The 17,666-nt window shown below is 32.7% G+C and overlaps 1 pseudogene; it reads left to right on the forward strand.

The window, feature by feature from the left end:
* The first annotated feature begins 200 nt into the window (after window positions 1–200).
* On the forward strand, window positions 201–319 carry LOC120581751 (uncharacterized; annotated as a pseudogene).
* The last annotated feature ends 17,347 nt before the right edge of the window (window positions 320–17,666 follow it).

Below are 17,666 nucleotides of genomic sequence, written 5' to 3' on the forward strand. Positions count from 1 at the left end.
GGGACTACAACAAATTAAAATTTTTGTGTGTGCAGCAAAAGGAATCATTAACAAAATGAAAACATAACCTATTAAATGGGAGAAAATGTTTACAAATGTTACATCTGATGAGAGGTTAATATTCAAAATGTAGAAGGAATTCATACAACTTAACACCAAAAATAAAAACCCAAATCATCCAATTTAAAAACAGGCAAAGGGTCTATGGCCATGCTACCTTGAACAAGCCTGATTCTGTCTGATCTCAGAAGCTAAGCAGGGTCAAGCCTGGTTAGTACTTGTATGGGAGACCACCTAGGAAGACCAGGTGCTGTAGGTGTAAAAAATAAAAAAATAAAGACTGTAAGCTTACAAGGTCCTTACAATCTGTGAGGTCAACCAAGGATTGCCTCGCCTAAAAAAATAAATAAAAATAAAAATAAATAAAAAATAAAAATGGGCAAAGGACCTGAATAGACATTTTTCCAAAGAAGATATACAGGCCAACAGTCATGAAAAGAGGCTCAACATTGCTAATCATCAGGGAAATGCAAATTAAAACCACAATGAGAGAGCATTTCACACCTGTCAGAATGGCCATCATCAATAAATCAACAAATAAATGCTGGTGAGGATATGGAGAAAAAGAAACCCTGCACACTGTTGGTGAGACTGTAAATTAGTGTAAGCACTATGGAAAACAGTATGGAGATTCTTCAAAAATTAAAAATTGAGTTGCCATGCGATCTAGCAATTCCACTTCTGAGTATATATCCAAAGAAAACAAAAACACTAATTTGAAAAGATATATGCTGTGCCACTATGTTCATTGTAGCATTACTAATAATAGTCAAGTTATGGAAGCAACCTGGATGTCTTTCAGTAGACAAATGGTTAAAGAACATGTGGTATATACATACAATGGAATATTATTCATCAATAAAAATGAATAAAATATTACCAGTTGCAATGACATAGATGGACTTAGAGGGTATTAAGCTAAATGAATTAAGTCAGACAGAGAAAGATAAATACCATACAATTTTACTTATATGTGGAATCTAAAAAATAAAAAAATAAATGAATAAATAAAACAGAAACAGACCCGTAGATACAGAGAACAAGCTGATGGTTGCCAAAGGGGAGCAGTTTGAGAGGATAGAAATAAATTTTTTTTTAAGTATAAAAAGTTATTCGAGATGATTCTGGTGCATTCTCCCACAAACACAGCACTGACAATTACCCTTTTGTCTTATGTACTGCAGTAAAATATAGTCAATTTTAAAACAGTAAAAAAAAAATCAGTTATCAAAAATAACCAACATATTCATATTTTGTATGGAAACGTACCAAATTTGCTTTAGCTTAGCTTTGTTTAGACTTACTTTAAGATTTCTTGGATGATACAGGTTAATGATATGCTGATTTATTTTTTCTAACAATAGCTTGATAAGATGTTGTCCCTTTACCTGAGGAAACAGAAACAGTGATTGTTCTGACTCTTAAGGGTACATGTTTTATTCTTCGATTTGGATGCTGAACACAATATAAGTACCTGTTCCAAACTATAAATAGTAGGAAGATTCTATCCTTTCTGAAGTCTATCTTTGAGAGGTAAGAAAAGGAAATCTTAAACCTTCTTCCTTGATTCTGGGTCACTTTTTTTCTTACTCACCTTCGTATTTTGTGCGTGTATATGTATGTGTGTGCATAGTCCTAAATACCACAATCATTACAGCAACCTCTTCCACAAACCCTGAGGTGGAGATTGGGACTAGGGAGATTGAGGTTCCTGCCTTGGTCTCCTTCCAGAATAGCTGGCGAGAACTAATCAGCTTGCTAAAGGCGTTCTCAATATGAACATGAATGGTATCATTATATATCATCTTTAATATTTTTATGACTCATATCTGAAATTAAATCAAGGGCCTGACCCATTTAACTCTATTAGGTTGTCAGTGGCTGAGAACTGATAGAAAGCCATAACTTTGGCATATTACAACAACTGATGATCAGTATTATGTAAAAGTCATAAAATAAATGAAGAATGATGTTAAATATTGTTTTAGAATGAAAAGGAAAATATATAGTGTACATTGTAATTATAATAACCTTACAGTGAAAAAAATTGTGATGTATCAAGAAAAATATTCTTGTGAATTCAGGTAAAAATCAGGTAAAAAGAGAGATAGAAAGAAGTTGGCAATTCTAAGGTATAAGTAAGCACTCAGGTCCACTTCTGAGTTCTGTAGAATCCTGGTAATTAGAATGCTGGTGTTTGATGATGATACAGGAGACAGAGTTATACATAAGCAGGAACCCAAAGGGCTCATCTCAGTGAGAAATAAACCTACAACCAAAAGAGAAACAAGGATGTGTGCCTGTCTCATCTTGACCTTGTGTGTACAGAAAATTAGTTCTTCTCTGAGGATTCGTAAAGAGCCTACCAGGTATGGACCCAGAATTTCTAGAATTCAAAACTTTAGCTAGTTATGAAAGGAGTCTTCTTCAAAAGAAATAAATATGAAGATAAGTATTTAAAACATTTATTTAGAATAAAAAAAGAAATCACAACAAAATATAAATTTTAAGAACTGACAAATATCACAATGATTAGAAAATCCAGAAGAAGAATATAACATGTTCTATTAAGAACTGCCTACAATAGCACTTTAGTAGTTTTTTCCTATAATTTTTGGTGCAAATTCCTTGATCACCTCTTTACATGACAAAAGTTTCGTCATATTAATTCTATTGAAAGGATAAAAAAATAATTTGGTCTTTTCCTGCTTGTTTGATCAAAAACAATTTTTTAAGTCAATACTTTAGAAAAGTCTCCTTCCACTTCATAATTTGTTATTCATAACATAAAAAAATTTAAGATCACTGTGAAATGTGGCAAAACATCTATTGTTCATTAATGAGTTGGAGGGTTTCAAGGCTTTTGTACATTTTCTTATGCAGTGACCAATCAAACATTATTTGAATTGATGATATGCATTAACTAGTTTGTCACCTGTGTTTTCATTATATTGACATATTATGAGTCTTATATTTTCGTCTTCAGTGTTAATATCTCTTGTCAAAAAAATTGTGGAATTTAAATCTTTTTCCAACATGTTTATATGTCTTATCTCCTTTCACCAGTTGATTATAAAACAATCAAAGTTCTATTCTCTACTTCTATTTGACATTTCTGTCTTTCTCTTAAAGAAATATTGCTTTTGGTATGACAGATAAAAATTTTTTTGTTATAATTTACTTCTTGATGTCATGATAATTTCTTTGATATCATTAATCATCTTTGTTGTATTTGTTTCAAATTTCATTTTTTAATCTGAATTATCTCTCATTTCTTTAGGAAATAAATTTGAAGATCATAAAATATATCTGAGAAAGGATGAAAATTAATGACTTATTTTGTTAAAGCATTCCAAAATGTCCTTCCAAATTGCAGTAAAAATGTTATATTCCCAACTCAATTCTTACTGGTATCCCAAAAAAGCCCAAGGCAATTCTAACACCACCCAAGTGGAAGAAAAGTGTGACAAAGGAGATGTTGGAATGCAAAGAGACAGTGGTTTGAAGCAAGTGTTATTTAAATTTCATACTTTGACAATACTGATAAAACATGCCCCTGTAAGCACACTGCTATTTCTCCTCCAGGCCTTGGAATTGGCCCTTGCTAGTGAAGATTCCCACAGGAACCTGTAGCTAAATTTCATTATTTGCCCAGGAAATTCATTTTTCAAGACAACCTTCAGATTCGTTGACAGCTAGAATTCCAGCTGCATGTATAGTGCAAAAAGCCTGAACTATACATTTAATTTAAAGTGGCCTCTAGTTGGTAGTGCCCCTCAGGTAACTAGATAAAAAGCACATTGAAATCTCCTCTGGATGAATTAATTTTTAAATCTTATCTCAACATGTTTCCCCTTTACTGTGTGTGAGTGCCTGAAGAAATCTACAGATATTAGAATGAAACCTAAAAAACATGGAATATTAGAATTATGAAATATGGGATATTAAAAAAGTATGCTGAATACATTTGAAAGCATCAAAGACATGCAGGAAAATATAAGCAAAGAACAAAAGACTTTTTAAAAAAACATATTTGAAAATGAATCAAATGGAACTTTAAAAAATAAATGCAATCAAATTTAAAACTAAATAATAGGCTAAACAGCAAATAAGATTAACGTTATTAGTGAACTAGAAGAGAGATTTAAAGAAATTCCAAAAGAATAGCACGGAAAGACAGAAAGACTAAGAGAAGGAAAATATTAGTGACTGTGAGGCACAGAGGCTGTATTGAGAAGGTATAATATATGTCAAATAAATATTCTAGAAGGAGATTAGAGAGAGAATGTTGAAGAGGCGCTATTGAACAGATAAATGACTGAGAACTTTCCAGATCTGTTGGTAGGCGAAATCCTCACACTCAGAAAGTTCAGTAACTTCAAAAAAGGATAAATAAGACAATATATATACAAAGACATAGTATAGTCAAATTGTAGAGCAGCAAAGCATAAGATTTTAAAAGCAGCCAGAGAAAGAAGGCAAGTTACCTAAAAATGAAGAGTAAATACAATGATGGCTAAGTTCTCAAAAACAACAATAGAAACCAAAAAAAGTACAATTATATCTTCAGGAATCTGAGAATAATAACTATCAACCAAGAATTAAATACCCAGCAAAAGTATTACCTTTAAAAAATGGTAATAAAATAAAGACATTTTTAGACAAAAAAAAAAATTGAGAGTTTACCACTTACATCAGTGTAACACAACAGCACATAAGTGAGCAGAGGGTAGTCTAAAATGTTCTAATGTCCCTCTTTATATTCTAAGAAGCAAAAATGTTAATAGGTTTAGTTAACGGTACAAATCAAGTTATAAACACTGAAAAATGGATATAAAGAATACAATAATTTCCAACATAAGATGTGGGGAATGGAATTTTTTTAAAAATTCAAAAATAAAAAAAGAGAAAATAAAACAGAATAAGCAAAATAAATAGAAAGCACAAAATGAGATGATAGAAACAGATGCAAACACATGAGTATTCAAAACCAATGTAAATTGATAAACACTTATTTAAGTGATAAACGCTATTAGACCTAATTAAAACACTAAATCCGGCTATTTCTATTTGTTATTGGGAAACATATGCAATATATAAAACCATAGAAAAATTCAAAGTACAAGGATAGAACAGTAATAAGTCAAATAATGGCAAATAGCCATAAAAAGTTCAAGAGAAATGATACTAATTCAATTCTTCTGGAAGACTGAAAAATATTCTAAAGTTGTATTCATTTAATATGTTTGCCTCAAAATACTTCCTTAACTGACTAAATTAGAAGAAATTAGAAAATGTACCATCATATTGGGACTGTTCAGAATAACTTTCTCTGTAACCAATAGATCAAAATGAGTCATTGAGGATATAGATTTGAACCATCCAATCAAAAAATATTATATAATGTAAAGGAAAAGCTTTTGTGTGCATAAAGATAGCACTCAACAATTAGAGATATACATTCTTTTAAAAGACATGAGAAACATTTACAGAAATTGATCATTAACCAAGCTATGTAGAAGGCTTCGACACATTTTAGAATACTGACATCAAACATACCATGTTCACAATTCAATTAAATTATAAATCAAAAGCAAAAATATAACTGGAAAAAATTTTCATTAATCTGAAAATTAAGCACATACATTTCTAAACATCAAAGGACCCAGGACAAAGAAAAAAAATTGTGAGTAAAAATTAGAATATATTTAGAACTTAATGATAAAAATATTGTATATATTTGTGTAACAAAACTTATGTAATATAGTCAAAGTGGTAGAAGGTAATTATATAGTCCTATATAACTACTAATAAAGAGTAAAAAAAAGCAAACATTAATTTGCTAATAATTGATTCAAGAGGTTAGAATAAAAAAAAGCAGAATAAATCAAAGCAGGGAGAAAATAATAAAAATGAAGAAGAGATACCTCAGATCCCAGGAATTGTGAACTAGGATATGTAGGCCAATTCCTCTGCTGCAGAAAACTTGGATGTTGAACATGCTATTTTAAAAATTATTTCGAAACCAATAAATTCCTAAAGGAAGTAATAAATTACCAGGCCGAGATTCCAAAGAAACTGGAAATCTGTAGACACGAGTCTGGTATTTTGAGTCACATTTGCCCTGAGGATTGCTCATTTTGAAGAGCTTCTTAGGACTAGTTAAATGAAATTGAAGTCCAGGGCTTGCCAAGAATAGAGATGCTAATAAATCACTCCACAGTTACAGAGGAACAGAAAAACTGTACCTTAGAAGTAAGGGTGAGGTAAAAGTAAACCAGATCTCACAAGGACTGTAGTCTGACTTTGAGTAATTTGGTTGTACCAGAAAATATCAAGCCTTGAAATTGGATTAAGGTTATCTCAGATTCCTAGTAGCTACAGGTATTTGGCAAACATTATAAAAATCCTCTCAGACAACTACAGCATCTTCTTCAGCCCTAAATCATTTCCACAGATAATAAAGTATAATATCTGCTTCAAAATTATAGATACACAGGCAAACTAAAGAATAAATGAGAATCAGACACTAAAGACAACCTATACAGATACATAAAGATTTCAGTCATTGAAACTATCAGATCCACACTTTAAACCAACTATTTTTAATCAGGCTAAGAAGATTAAAGACAAATTTGAAAATTTTGTCAGAGAACTGAGAATATGCTAAATGTGATAGAAGTTTTGAAAAAATAAATGGAAATTGTAGAATTAAAACATATTTAGGAACTTGATGGATGGGTTTAACAGAAGATTAGACAGAGCTGAAGATAAAATTAGTCAAATGAAAAATAGGCCAAGATAAATTATTCTGAATGAAGTATAGACACAAAAGAATGAGAAATATGGAGGAGAAGGTGAGCAATATAGAGGTTACCATAAAAACGTAAACATTTAATTAGAATCCTAGAAGAAAAAAAGAGAGAGAATGAGGAAGAGGCAATACTTGACAAGATAATGAATGAGAACTTTTTAATACTAATGAAGGACACCAATGAACTGATTCAAGAATACAAAAAGATCACAAGCAGAGCACATGGAAAGAAAATATCCACACTTCAACACATATCAAAACTCCAAAAAGTTTAAAGATAAAAACAAAATCATAAAAAATAACCTAAGACAAAAGACAATTTATTTTCAAATAATACAGGTTAGATTGTCAGCAACAATAGAAACCAGAAAACAGTAGGGTGACATTTTTGTTGTGTCTACCTCTACTAAATCTATCAAATAAGACTTCTAGATCCAATAAAAATATCCTTCAATATTATAGGTAATTTTTTTTAATTTAGTAAAAAAAAAGAGAGAATTTACTGCCAGCAGACCAACACTAAATAAAATAAAAAAGGAAGAAAAAGCAAAAATAGTAGGTAAAAAAATTACAAAAATTAAAATTTAAAATAGAAGGCAGAAGGAAATATAATTGCAAATTGAAATAGAAAATTTAGGGAGAAATGAAGAACAAACAAAATAATGGATATATCAGTAAAATTAAATAAAATGTGATCATTTAAGCAGTGATGAAAATGGTGTTTGTGTAAAGTAAAATAAACAAAGAATTAAAATATATAAAAATAATAGTAAGGAGAAAGAAAAATAAAGTATTCCAAGGTCCTTTTACTGTCTGGAACTAGGTATAAGAGCAAATTAACATTAAAGGTTGATTAGTAAAGGATATAGGTTGCATTTTCTCAAGTAACTACTAAAAGATGGAGTAAGAAAGTGTTTAATTTCCAAATAACAAAGGATAAAATAGAAAAAAATAAAAATTACCAATATGAAAAAAAGAAAAAAGGCAAAGTAAAAGAACATAGGTGTGACAATAGAAAGCATATAGTAAAACAATAGATGCAAATCCAAATATTTCACTAATTATATTAAATGTAAATTAAATACAGATAGAGCTTGTCACACTAGATTTAGTTACACATGTATACATACATTATTTTCAAGAGGCACCTAAAACATAAAGATTCACAGGGTTAAAAGTAAAACAATGGCAAAAGGTATACCATATAATCACTTAACAAAAGAAATATCGTATAGCTTTATGAATATCAAAGTAAACTTTAAGTGAAAAAAAAAAAGAACATTATTCAGGATCAAAAGATCACTATTCATGGTCTCTTCATAATGATTATTCACCAGAAAGAAATAACAATCCTATATTTTTATATACCTAAACTCAACTTCAAAATATATAAAGTAAAATCTGAGAGAAGTACAATGAGAAGGTAAATAACTTCACAATCATAGTAAAAGATTTTAAAACAGCTTAAAAAAAATTTTTAAGACATAATAATCTAATCATAAATATCAATCTAATATATACAGAGTATTTCACCCAATACCTGCAGAAACATTTTTTCAAAAACAAACTGAACATATACACAATCATTTACTAAGCCAAAAATCATGTATCAAGAAATTTCAGAGGGCTGGAAACATACAAAGAATGTTTTCCAATCACAATTCATTTAAGCAGAAAATTAAAACTTCAGTCAGTCAAAAAAAAAAAACGAGAGAGAGAGAAAATTCTCATATGGTTTTAAATTAAAGCTTAAAGTTTATAAATTACACTTGGTTAGAGAAGAAATCAAAATGGAAATTAGAAAATAATTTTAACTGAATTATAACAAAATGTTACATTTCAAACCTTATAGAATGCTCTAAATTAGGTTCTTTCGACCTCATTACAATTGACATTTTTGGGTTGGATAATATTTCTTTTTGAGGCAGGGGGTCTGTCCTATGCATTGTAGGATCCTTAGCAGTATTCTTGGCATATACCCACTAAAATCCAGTAGCAATTTCTCCCTGTCATGACAATCGAAAATGTCTACAGATATTGCTAAATTTCCCCTACAATAGGCCCAAATCACTTGGTTTAAAACCACTGTTCTAAAGCGATGCTTAAAGAAAAAGAAAAGAAAAAAAAAAGCCGAACATCATGAGATCAGCAGACTTTAACTACTTCGAGAAGTTTGAGGAAGAATAGTATATCAAATCATAAAAATGGAGGGAAAAGAAAATAATAACTATAAAAGCAGAAAGTCACAAAATAGAAAACAAACAGAATAAAGGGACTCAATAAAGCCAAAATTTTCTTCTTGAAAAGATAAACATAATTTCCATATCTGCAGCAAGATTAATTAAGAACACGAGAAAAATTCCTTGAAAATTACATTTTGTCAAAATTCAAAAGATAAAATTTAAAAACCTGATTAATCCTATAAACATTAAAATGAATCTATAATTAAATGACCCTCAGATACATACACACAAAACAACAAACAAAAAGCTGCTCTAGGCCCCTGATATCTGTACCAGAAAATATTACCATTTAAGGATGAAATAACATCCACCCCAGACAATAAAAAGAAAAGAAATGATGCTCACCAATTCATTGTATGATGTAGCAAAACCTTGATATCATAAACCAACAGAGAATTAGAAAGAAAATCACAGGCCACTCTCATTCATGAGCACAAATGAAAAAATTCTACACTCAATATTAGCTAATACACTCAATATTAGAATGCAGTAATATATAAAAAAGATACAATAGCATGACTAAATTGATTTTATTACAGGAATACAAGATTATTTTAACATCAGATTATCAATTATATAATTTTCTACATTAACAGATAAAAAAAGAAATATATGATTATTTCAGCAGATGCAGAAAAGATATTTGATAAAATTTAATATCTATTCATAGCAAATGTGTTTAGAAATCTAAGAATATAATAAGAGTTCTGTAACATGATAAAAGGTAGCTATTCCTGCCCCCCAAAAAAACCTATAGTTAACATCATAAAGTTAAAATGTTGAAAGGTTTTTCTCTGACATAAGCAACATGACAAGACTGACCCCTTCTATTCAGTGTTGCAGTGGAGGGCCTGACCAAAGTCAAAGGCAATAAAATCAAACAAAATATTAAAGAATTGGAAGAAGAAAAATAAAACTGACATCATTTGCTGATACTATGTATACATAGAATACACAAAAGGATCTAAAGACAAGTTATTAACAATAAGTGAGCTTAATAAAGCTGCATATGATACCATGTCAACTATATTCATGTGTCAGCGACAAACAGAAAATGAAATTTTAAAAGATATTTGTAATAGCACTAAGCTTGTAATATTTTATTTTTAACATATTACATGTATAATTTTGATAAAAATTTTAAAAAACTAATCAACCAACTTATCACTCTAAAAAAGATGCTAAATAATTTTGTTGCTGTTATCATGTTTCAAACTTTTTTTAACAAAAGAAGAAAACTAAAAAATCTATAATGCCTACCTCCAGAAACTCTGCTGAGCAATTTGTTTCATGTACTTATTGAAACAACAATGCAGTAGAAGCATTATCTTCATATGTAGATGAAGAAATATGACAGTGTGGGAGCAGTGGCTGGAACTCATCTTTCTGACTTCAAAGCCTTCACTCCTTTCACGCTATTTATCTTTTCCTATTAATCTGTTTAAGAATAGACAGTTTTCATTTATGTAAATGCTCATACTCACCCAAAATATCCTTTTGACACTTCGATATGATTTTAAAAAAAATATATCAATGTTATTTTATTATAACGCTTTCCAATCTAAATTAGTGACAAGTTTATATACTAATTTCATGACAAGTTTATATACTGTGTTTAATGTAACAGCCGGGAGATATAGTCTTTTATGATAATTGTAGTTAGCTAACCAATATTGTCTCCCAAAATTATAGCAATGCTTCGTAGTTTTTTCTTTATGATGAAGCTATTAATTAAATACTTTCCAAAATACACTCATTCTATTCTGTACATTGAAGTCTTAGAAGGAGGTGAAAATGAATAAAAGACTCTGTCAGTGCTAGTGCCAGCAGGTCATCACTGACCTGCTCTTTCTACCCACCTCCAGGTTTATTAATCAATTTCGCAAATAACTTTCTGCATCCCATCCATGCACAAAATTCTCATTCAATCATTCATTCACTCAACAAATATTTATTGAGGACCTACTATGTACCAGTTACGAACTGTGCTCTGGGGGTAAAATTGTGAACAAAAGAGATAAGCTTCCTGCCTTCCTCCCAGAAGGGCCCTGAGTACCTGCTGGAAAGGCTATCAGATCTATGTGTGGCAGGATTTTCAAAGTCACAGAGAACAGTCCCTGAAGTGCTTTCTGGATGTGTTAACCACCTCTTCCTCAGCCAGTAACCTAACTGGCCAGCTAATGATGTTATAGAGTCTGTTATTTTTTCAGTGTGGGAATTTTAGCGCTACCAATGATCGATTGATTAATAGAGTTTAATATAAGGTGAATGAAAGAGGGTGTACCTTAAGAAAAAATCTTACAACAATCATTGTTTTAGAGGTCAGACTTCTATGTGGATCTTACTTGAACAAGTTACATAAGGAAAACAGTGGCTGACACCTGAAATGGAATTCATCTTTATATTTCAGACATTTTGTGTTGAATAACATGATAGTGTTAACAAAAAAAGTATGTTTAAACAAATACCGAGTCTTAGTTAATTATATGCATGGTGAAGTATTTAGAGAGAAAAGCACTAATATACACAACTTACTTTGAAATATATCAAAAAATATGATATATTGATGGATGGACACAGGTATAGAGGGATGTGTGATACAGCCAAATACTTTAAAACGTTAATTGTGAAATCTAGGTAGTGAATGTCTGGGCACTGTATAATTCTTTCAACTTTTCTGTATGTTTGAAATTTTTAAAAATAAAATGTTGGGAAAATGTGAAGGACAAAAATGTTAACCAAAAAATAAGTGCATATTTTAAAGCATATGTTACTACTTTCTGGAATTAATATTTAATTTTTAGTTACACAAATACGCACAAGTACACTTTTATAAAAAATATTCAAACATAACAGATAAAACTTTCTTTAATCAACGCCCTAAGACCACTCTCTACAACTAAATCTTGTCATGAAATTCATGTGTATGTTCCAGATTCATCTACATATATGTATCTATGGAAATATGCCAGTCTTTCCCTCTAGAGTTGTATCTTACACATAGTAGGTGCTCAAGAAGCATGTTACATGAATATAATCCTTAAAAGTTGATTAAATAAAACATAAACTCTAGTAAATAGGATAATAGTAGAACCCTGTAAAATATATTTTTTGTGGCCTCCCTGTGCCAATTTGGAGTTGGTCCCTCCAGTCCAACTGGACATAGAGTTGAGTACAATATTGACTTGATAAAGTAATTACTATCCAAAGTTAAGTAGTTTAGTCACTCGTGCATTAATTGATGCAGTCAATAAACATTTATTGAGTACATTCTATGTACAAGGCACTACACTTAAGCCCTCAGGTTATAACAGAGCTTTTTAACTTTGGCATTTTTGACATATTGAACAATTATTTGTTGTGGGGGCTGTCCTGTGAATTATAGGATGTTTAGCAGCATCCCTGGCCTCTATCCACTTCTTGTCAGTAATACCACTCCCTTTAGTCATGACAATCAAAAGTATCTCAAACATTGCCAAATGTAACCTAGGGAGCAAAATCATCCCTAATTGAAAAGCACTGGGCCACAAGAAGACAATAATCTCTATCCTGGGCAGTAGCTTCAGGCCTGTATACAGCAGTCTTCCCTTGAGTGCACATACTACCTCCATGAGATGAGAACTTAAGTTACTGTAACTTTAAGGACACAAATACCACATAACTCTCCTTATCCTCTATCTGTCTTATATTTTTAGAATTATAAACAGAAAAATATATCATTACAGCACATTTCCAGACACTAGAGTTGCCAACCCTCCCTTTTTCAAATGTCCTTTGCTTCTGGAAGAGAGGGTAAAGATGAGGATGAAATGGCTTAGAGAACGAGATCAGAAATTATCTTTGATCCATCAAAGGTGAATTTTACACTTTTCCGATGGAGAAAACTTCTCTATAGAATTTAATCTTCATTAGGGCATCATGCTATACAATTAATCTCCCTAAGTCATGGGAGTACTCTGAGGATCTCTTGACAAACTGGCCTCTAACTCCTCAGACGCAATTCTGTAAGCACAGTACCTAGTGTAGGGGTGGTGCATAGCAGACATTCAGTAAATACTTGTGGAATGGATGAATAAACCATACTACATAAAATGTAAGAGAAATGGGATACCAAATTATTGTTGTCTACGGAAATATCGTCGACCCTGCCCTGTGTTTAAAGATATATACTTTTTTTCTTTTTTAATTTGCAGTACCACAAAATGTATTTGCTTTTTTCCATTGGACACTAGTTTATTTTTACATGATGGTTAACCAAACGTCAAACCAATTTGGTGAAGGATATATTTTAAAAGGCAAAAAAGAGATTTTTTAAATCTGCATGCTAAAACCTGAAAGTTTTCATAAAGAATATTTTGGTTTAATTCTATTATAAGGCATATTTCAATTTAATTCTCTATTAATCCATATTCTGCAGGATATTAATGTGTGATTCATTAACCTCATTCATTCATTATGAAAATAAAGTAGTAAAACATATTCATTGTAAATGGACTCATTATGAAAGTAATTTGCAAATTATATTAAGTCCTTACCTTCTAAAATAAACTACATATTTTATTCACATTGCAAACTAATTATCATTTTAAAAGTCCTAAACCATATTTCTTATTTTACAAATTTTGTTTTGTATAAATCTCTCAAGTTACAGTAGTCCTCCCTTATCCACAACGGATATGTTTCAAGTCCCCTAGTGGATGCCTGAAATTACTAATAAAACTGAATCCTAAATACACTATGTTTTTTTCCTTTACTTATATATCTTTTCACTTAAAGGAACCACTTTATGGCTTCTTTTTTGGTACATCCAAATTGCCAGCATCAGTACTCTCATGCTTTGAGGCCAATAAGTAAAATGAATTACTTGAACACAAGCACTGCAATACTGCACTGGTCAATCTGATAACCAAGATGGTTATCAGAGGAATAAAAAATTACATCACATAAATCTACCCAACAGAATTATAATTATACCACTTATGTAAAGCTTGAAATAAAGGTAAAAATTCTCACTCAGAATATACTACAATCTTGATCCTGGGAAAATATGAAATCCTCTTCTATTTTTTTTTCTATCTTTGTATTACATCATTTTTTAAATTCTAGTATATAACATAGAATTCAAGCAGCATAATAAGAGCTTTAAATACAATGTGTATCCCTCTTTAGAGATATAAAATCCATCATTCAAAGCAGATTTTATGTACTTCCTATGTAGTAAGACTAGTAATATTGTTTATTACTGAGAATAGACCAGTACAATTTAGTTTCCCAGGAGAAATGAAAGAGTCCCATTCGTTACTCACAGAGATGCCCCATACAATAAAGTCTGTCATTCTTTAGCAGCTCTAATGGAGAAGCCAGAGGATGTTGCTGCTAGAGAATAATTTACTAACAAAAGCAATGGAAATAAATTGCTTAGAAATGGCGTTAACATGGACCAGCAACGACTGTAAGTGGGTGTCAGGAGGAAGCAGAGGGACAAGCTCACCCCTGTTATTTCTTCTGGTCTCAGAGACCTTCCCTCTCAAGACAGATGATCAGTGGTAGGAATTCTCAAATGGAAAGCTTTGACCTTTTTAATTTTTTACAGTATAGTATCACAAAGAATCTCAATTTAAACAATTATGGCATTTAATTTATATTTGGGAACATAATGAAAGGTTTCATGTTGGCCAGGAAAAAAAAAAAAACAAATGTTAGAGTGGCTTAGCAGATCTTAAACTTAAATAATGAAAGTACAACCTAGGGATTCTTCACAGAGATAAATAAAAACTAAAAAATTGAGTGAAAGTATTGATACTTTAATATGTAAATGTTTATTGATAAAGAAAGAACAGATGATGTCAGACATCAATGCCTATTCAAGCTCAGCTGTGTCATTTAAAAATTTTAGCTGTCTAGAAATGGCTAAGATCAATATCAATGTTATCTTCCTTGGTATATAGATCTACAAATTATTGATAAACTAGTCAGGTCACACTTAATTATACTTTATGAAATAAACAAAAAATGTATCCAGTCTTAAGTTACAAGATCAAGAATGTAAAAAGTTAACTCTATGTTCTTTATATAGGTTTACTGTTCTGGGCAAGCTATTCAACCCTGGCCATTCTAAGGTTTCCCCCAGCTCGCCCCTACACAGCAACTGCAGAGATCGTTGGGCCAAGGTTTAGTTGTGTGTTAGGGTGCAAGGAAGCTTTGGAAAGATCTCTACATCATCATCAAACTGACTTGCACAGGTTTCCTCCTAGATGCAAATATTCCCATTCACACAATTCACACAATTCACACACTATTCTGTCAGTGCCTCTGAGACATAGAAATATTTGCAGACACTGAAAATCCAGGGTTAGAATGTGGAACCCCTAGATGTACCACATGACCATTACCTGCTGACGTCTAGCAGGGTGACAGCAGAGAGCATTCGCTCTAACTTGTTGCCAGTAACAATCATTTTCATGGTACCTGGCTGTGACATCATTAGTGGTCCCTGAATAAAGTGGCAACTAGTCTCCAAAGATGGTCTCTGCAGGAATCATGACTCCTGGTATTTAGATCCCTTCTACAATGAATGGGGCTGACACCATGACTCACGTGCATCAATGAGATATGGCAGAAGTGATGCTGTACCAGATCTGGATGAAAGCCCAAAGGGTTGGCAGCTTTCGATATTGTAAATTTGGGAGCCTTGACCCGGCATGCACAGAATCCAGACACCACGTGGATGAATCACTGGGAGAGAAGACCCATGGAGAAAAAGAGGCCTGAGACCACATGCAGAAAGACAGAGAAGCTGTCCTGCTTCCTGGCCTTCCAGCTATCACTCCCAGGACCTGCGAATGAAGCCACCTTAGATGTTCCCTTTCTGGCCACCACCTGACTGCAGTTGCCCAGGAGACTGCAACTTAGACCAACAGAAAAATAAAAATAAATTAAAATCTATTTATTTAAGCCCCCGTCAAGGATAGAGTAGACAATAAGGAGAATAGAAAATAGGGAGGCTGGGAGATAGGGATAAGCCAGTTGGGCAGTTCAAGTTCAGATAAAGGTGACACTTCACTCCAGGTATGGCCCTAGAAGGCTGGTCAGGTACAAACAGTGAAGGCTCTGGCTGGGGAGGCTGCAGTGGATGCAGCACGGCTGGAGTGCACTAGCGGGCACTCTAGCTCTCCCCCAGCAGGACGCATGCCTCCTGGTGAAGTGAAGGGACCCAGGCTGTAACACCCACCCCCTCACCCCATGGCACCCTGTGTCCCTGCTGAGGTGCCTTCATTCTTGACAACTATTGGGGAAAGTGGCTTCAGTTATAACAATCTACCTGCTTCTATCCTATAGACTATATGGGACTCAGGGAGAGAAATAAACGATTGCAACACTTTGAAGACTCCTCTTCCACACCTTCATGGCAGGGCTAATGGAGAGGTTCAGGGTAGGTGGATGCCTAGCCCCTAGATCCTCTGTGGGTGGAGTCCCCATACCCACCTGGTGGTGGCTGCTGGGCACTCCTTGCAGCGCCTGCCCCTCCTGGTCTTTGCTATGCAGACACCAGTCTCAGATCCTACCCTGCAAATCCCTCCTCCTGGGGCACCAGGAATCTTCCAGAATTTGTAACCTTGAGCCCATTTCCTGCTGCATTCAGCTTCAGCTAAATACAAACTTAGATTCCAATTAGCTGCACACTGATGTCGCCCTGGAACTGTTTGAAAAATGACCATTCCTGATGGTGGGTTTTTTTTTTTTTTTGTTTGTTTGTTTTTGTTTTTTTTTTGTTTTTTGCTATGCAGTATATTATTAAAACAATCAAAACAAATCACAATCACGTCTATAGATTAAATAGTAGTATTGTTAACTTCCTGAATTTTAATAATTGTGAAGGGTGTCTAGGAATTCTTTATACTATTGCGATATTTCCATAAGTCTGAAATTATATCAAAATTAAGCGTTATAAAAAACAAAGATTCGTGCATGGGTCCTACTGAAACTTTAACCAGAATCTCTGGGGATAGGCCCTAGGCATCAGTATTTTCATATCTTCCAGGAGATTTCAGCGTGGAGCTGGAATTAAGAAACATTGAGCAAAATCTGCCAGTGGAAGGACTGAGAGAGAGTAGACAACAGGGAGGCCAAGAGATAGGGGTGAGCCAATTGGGCAGTTCAAGTTCAGAGACAAGTGGCCATTTTTTTTTTCAAAGCTGATTTCCTACCAGTATCCTCTGAATGTGCCCCCAGAAATGACTGCTATTTGACAAATAACATTATTTTAAAACCACAAGAACTGATGTTAGTAGAATGGAATGATACCTTGTTATATGATGATGAACAAGGAAATCCATTACCCTCACTTCCAACCCACCGAGCACAATCCCTTAAATTATCAGTTCGATCTACCCTTCACCCACTGGGATTTCACTCTCTTAAATAGGAATGAACCATAACTTTTCCTTGTACCTTATGGCAATCAAAGTTTTACATTTTGGTGGTATGAGTCACTTTTAGAAATTTTTTTCTCTAGTCTGGGCATTTTCAAGTAGATTTTACATGTGCAG

Source organism: Pteropus medius, unplaced genomic scaffold, assembly GCF_902729225.1.
Source record: "Pteropus medius unplaced genomic scaffold, Ma_sr-lr_union100, whole genome shotgun sequence".
NCBI lineage: Eukaryota > Metazoa > Chordata > Mammalia > Chiroptera > Pteropodidae > Pteropus > Pteropus medius.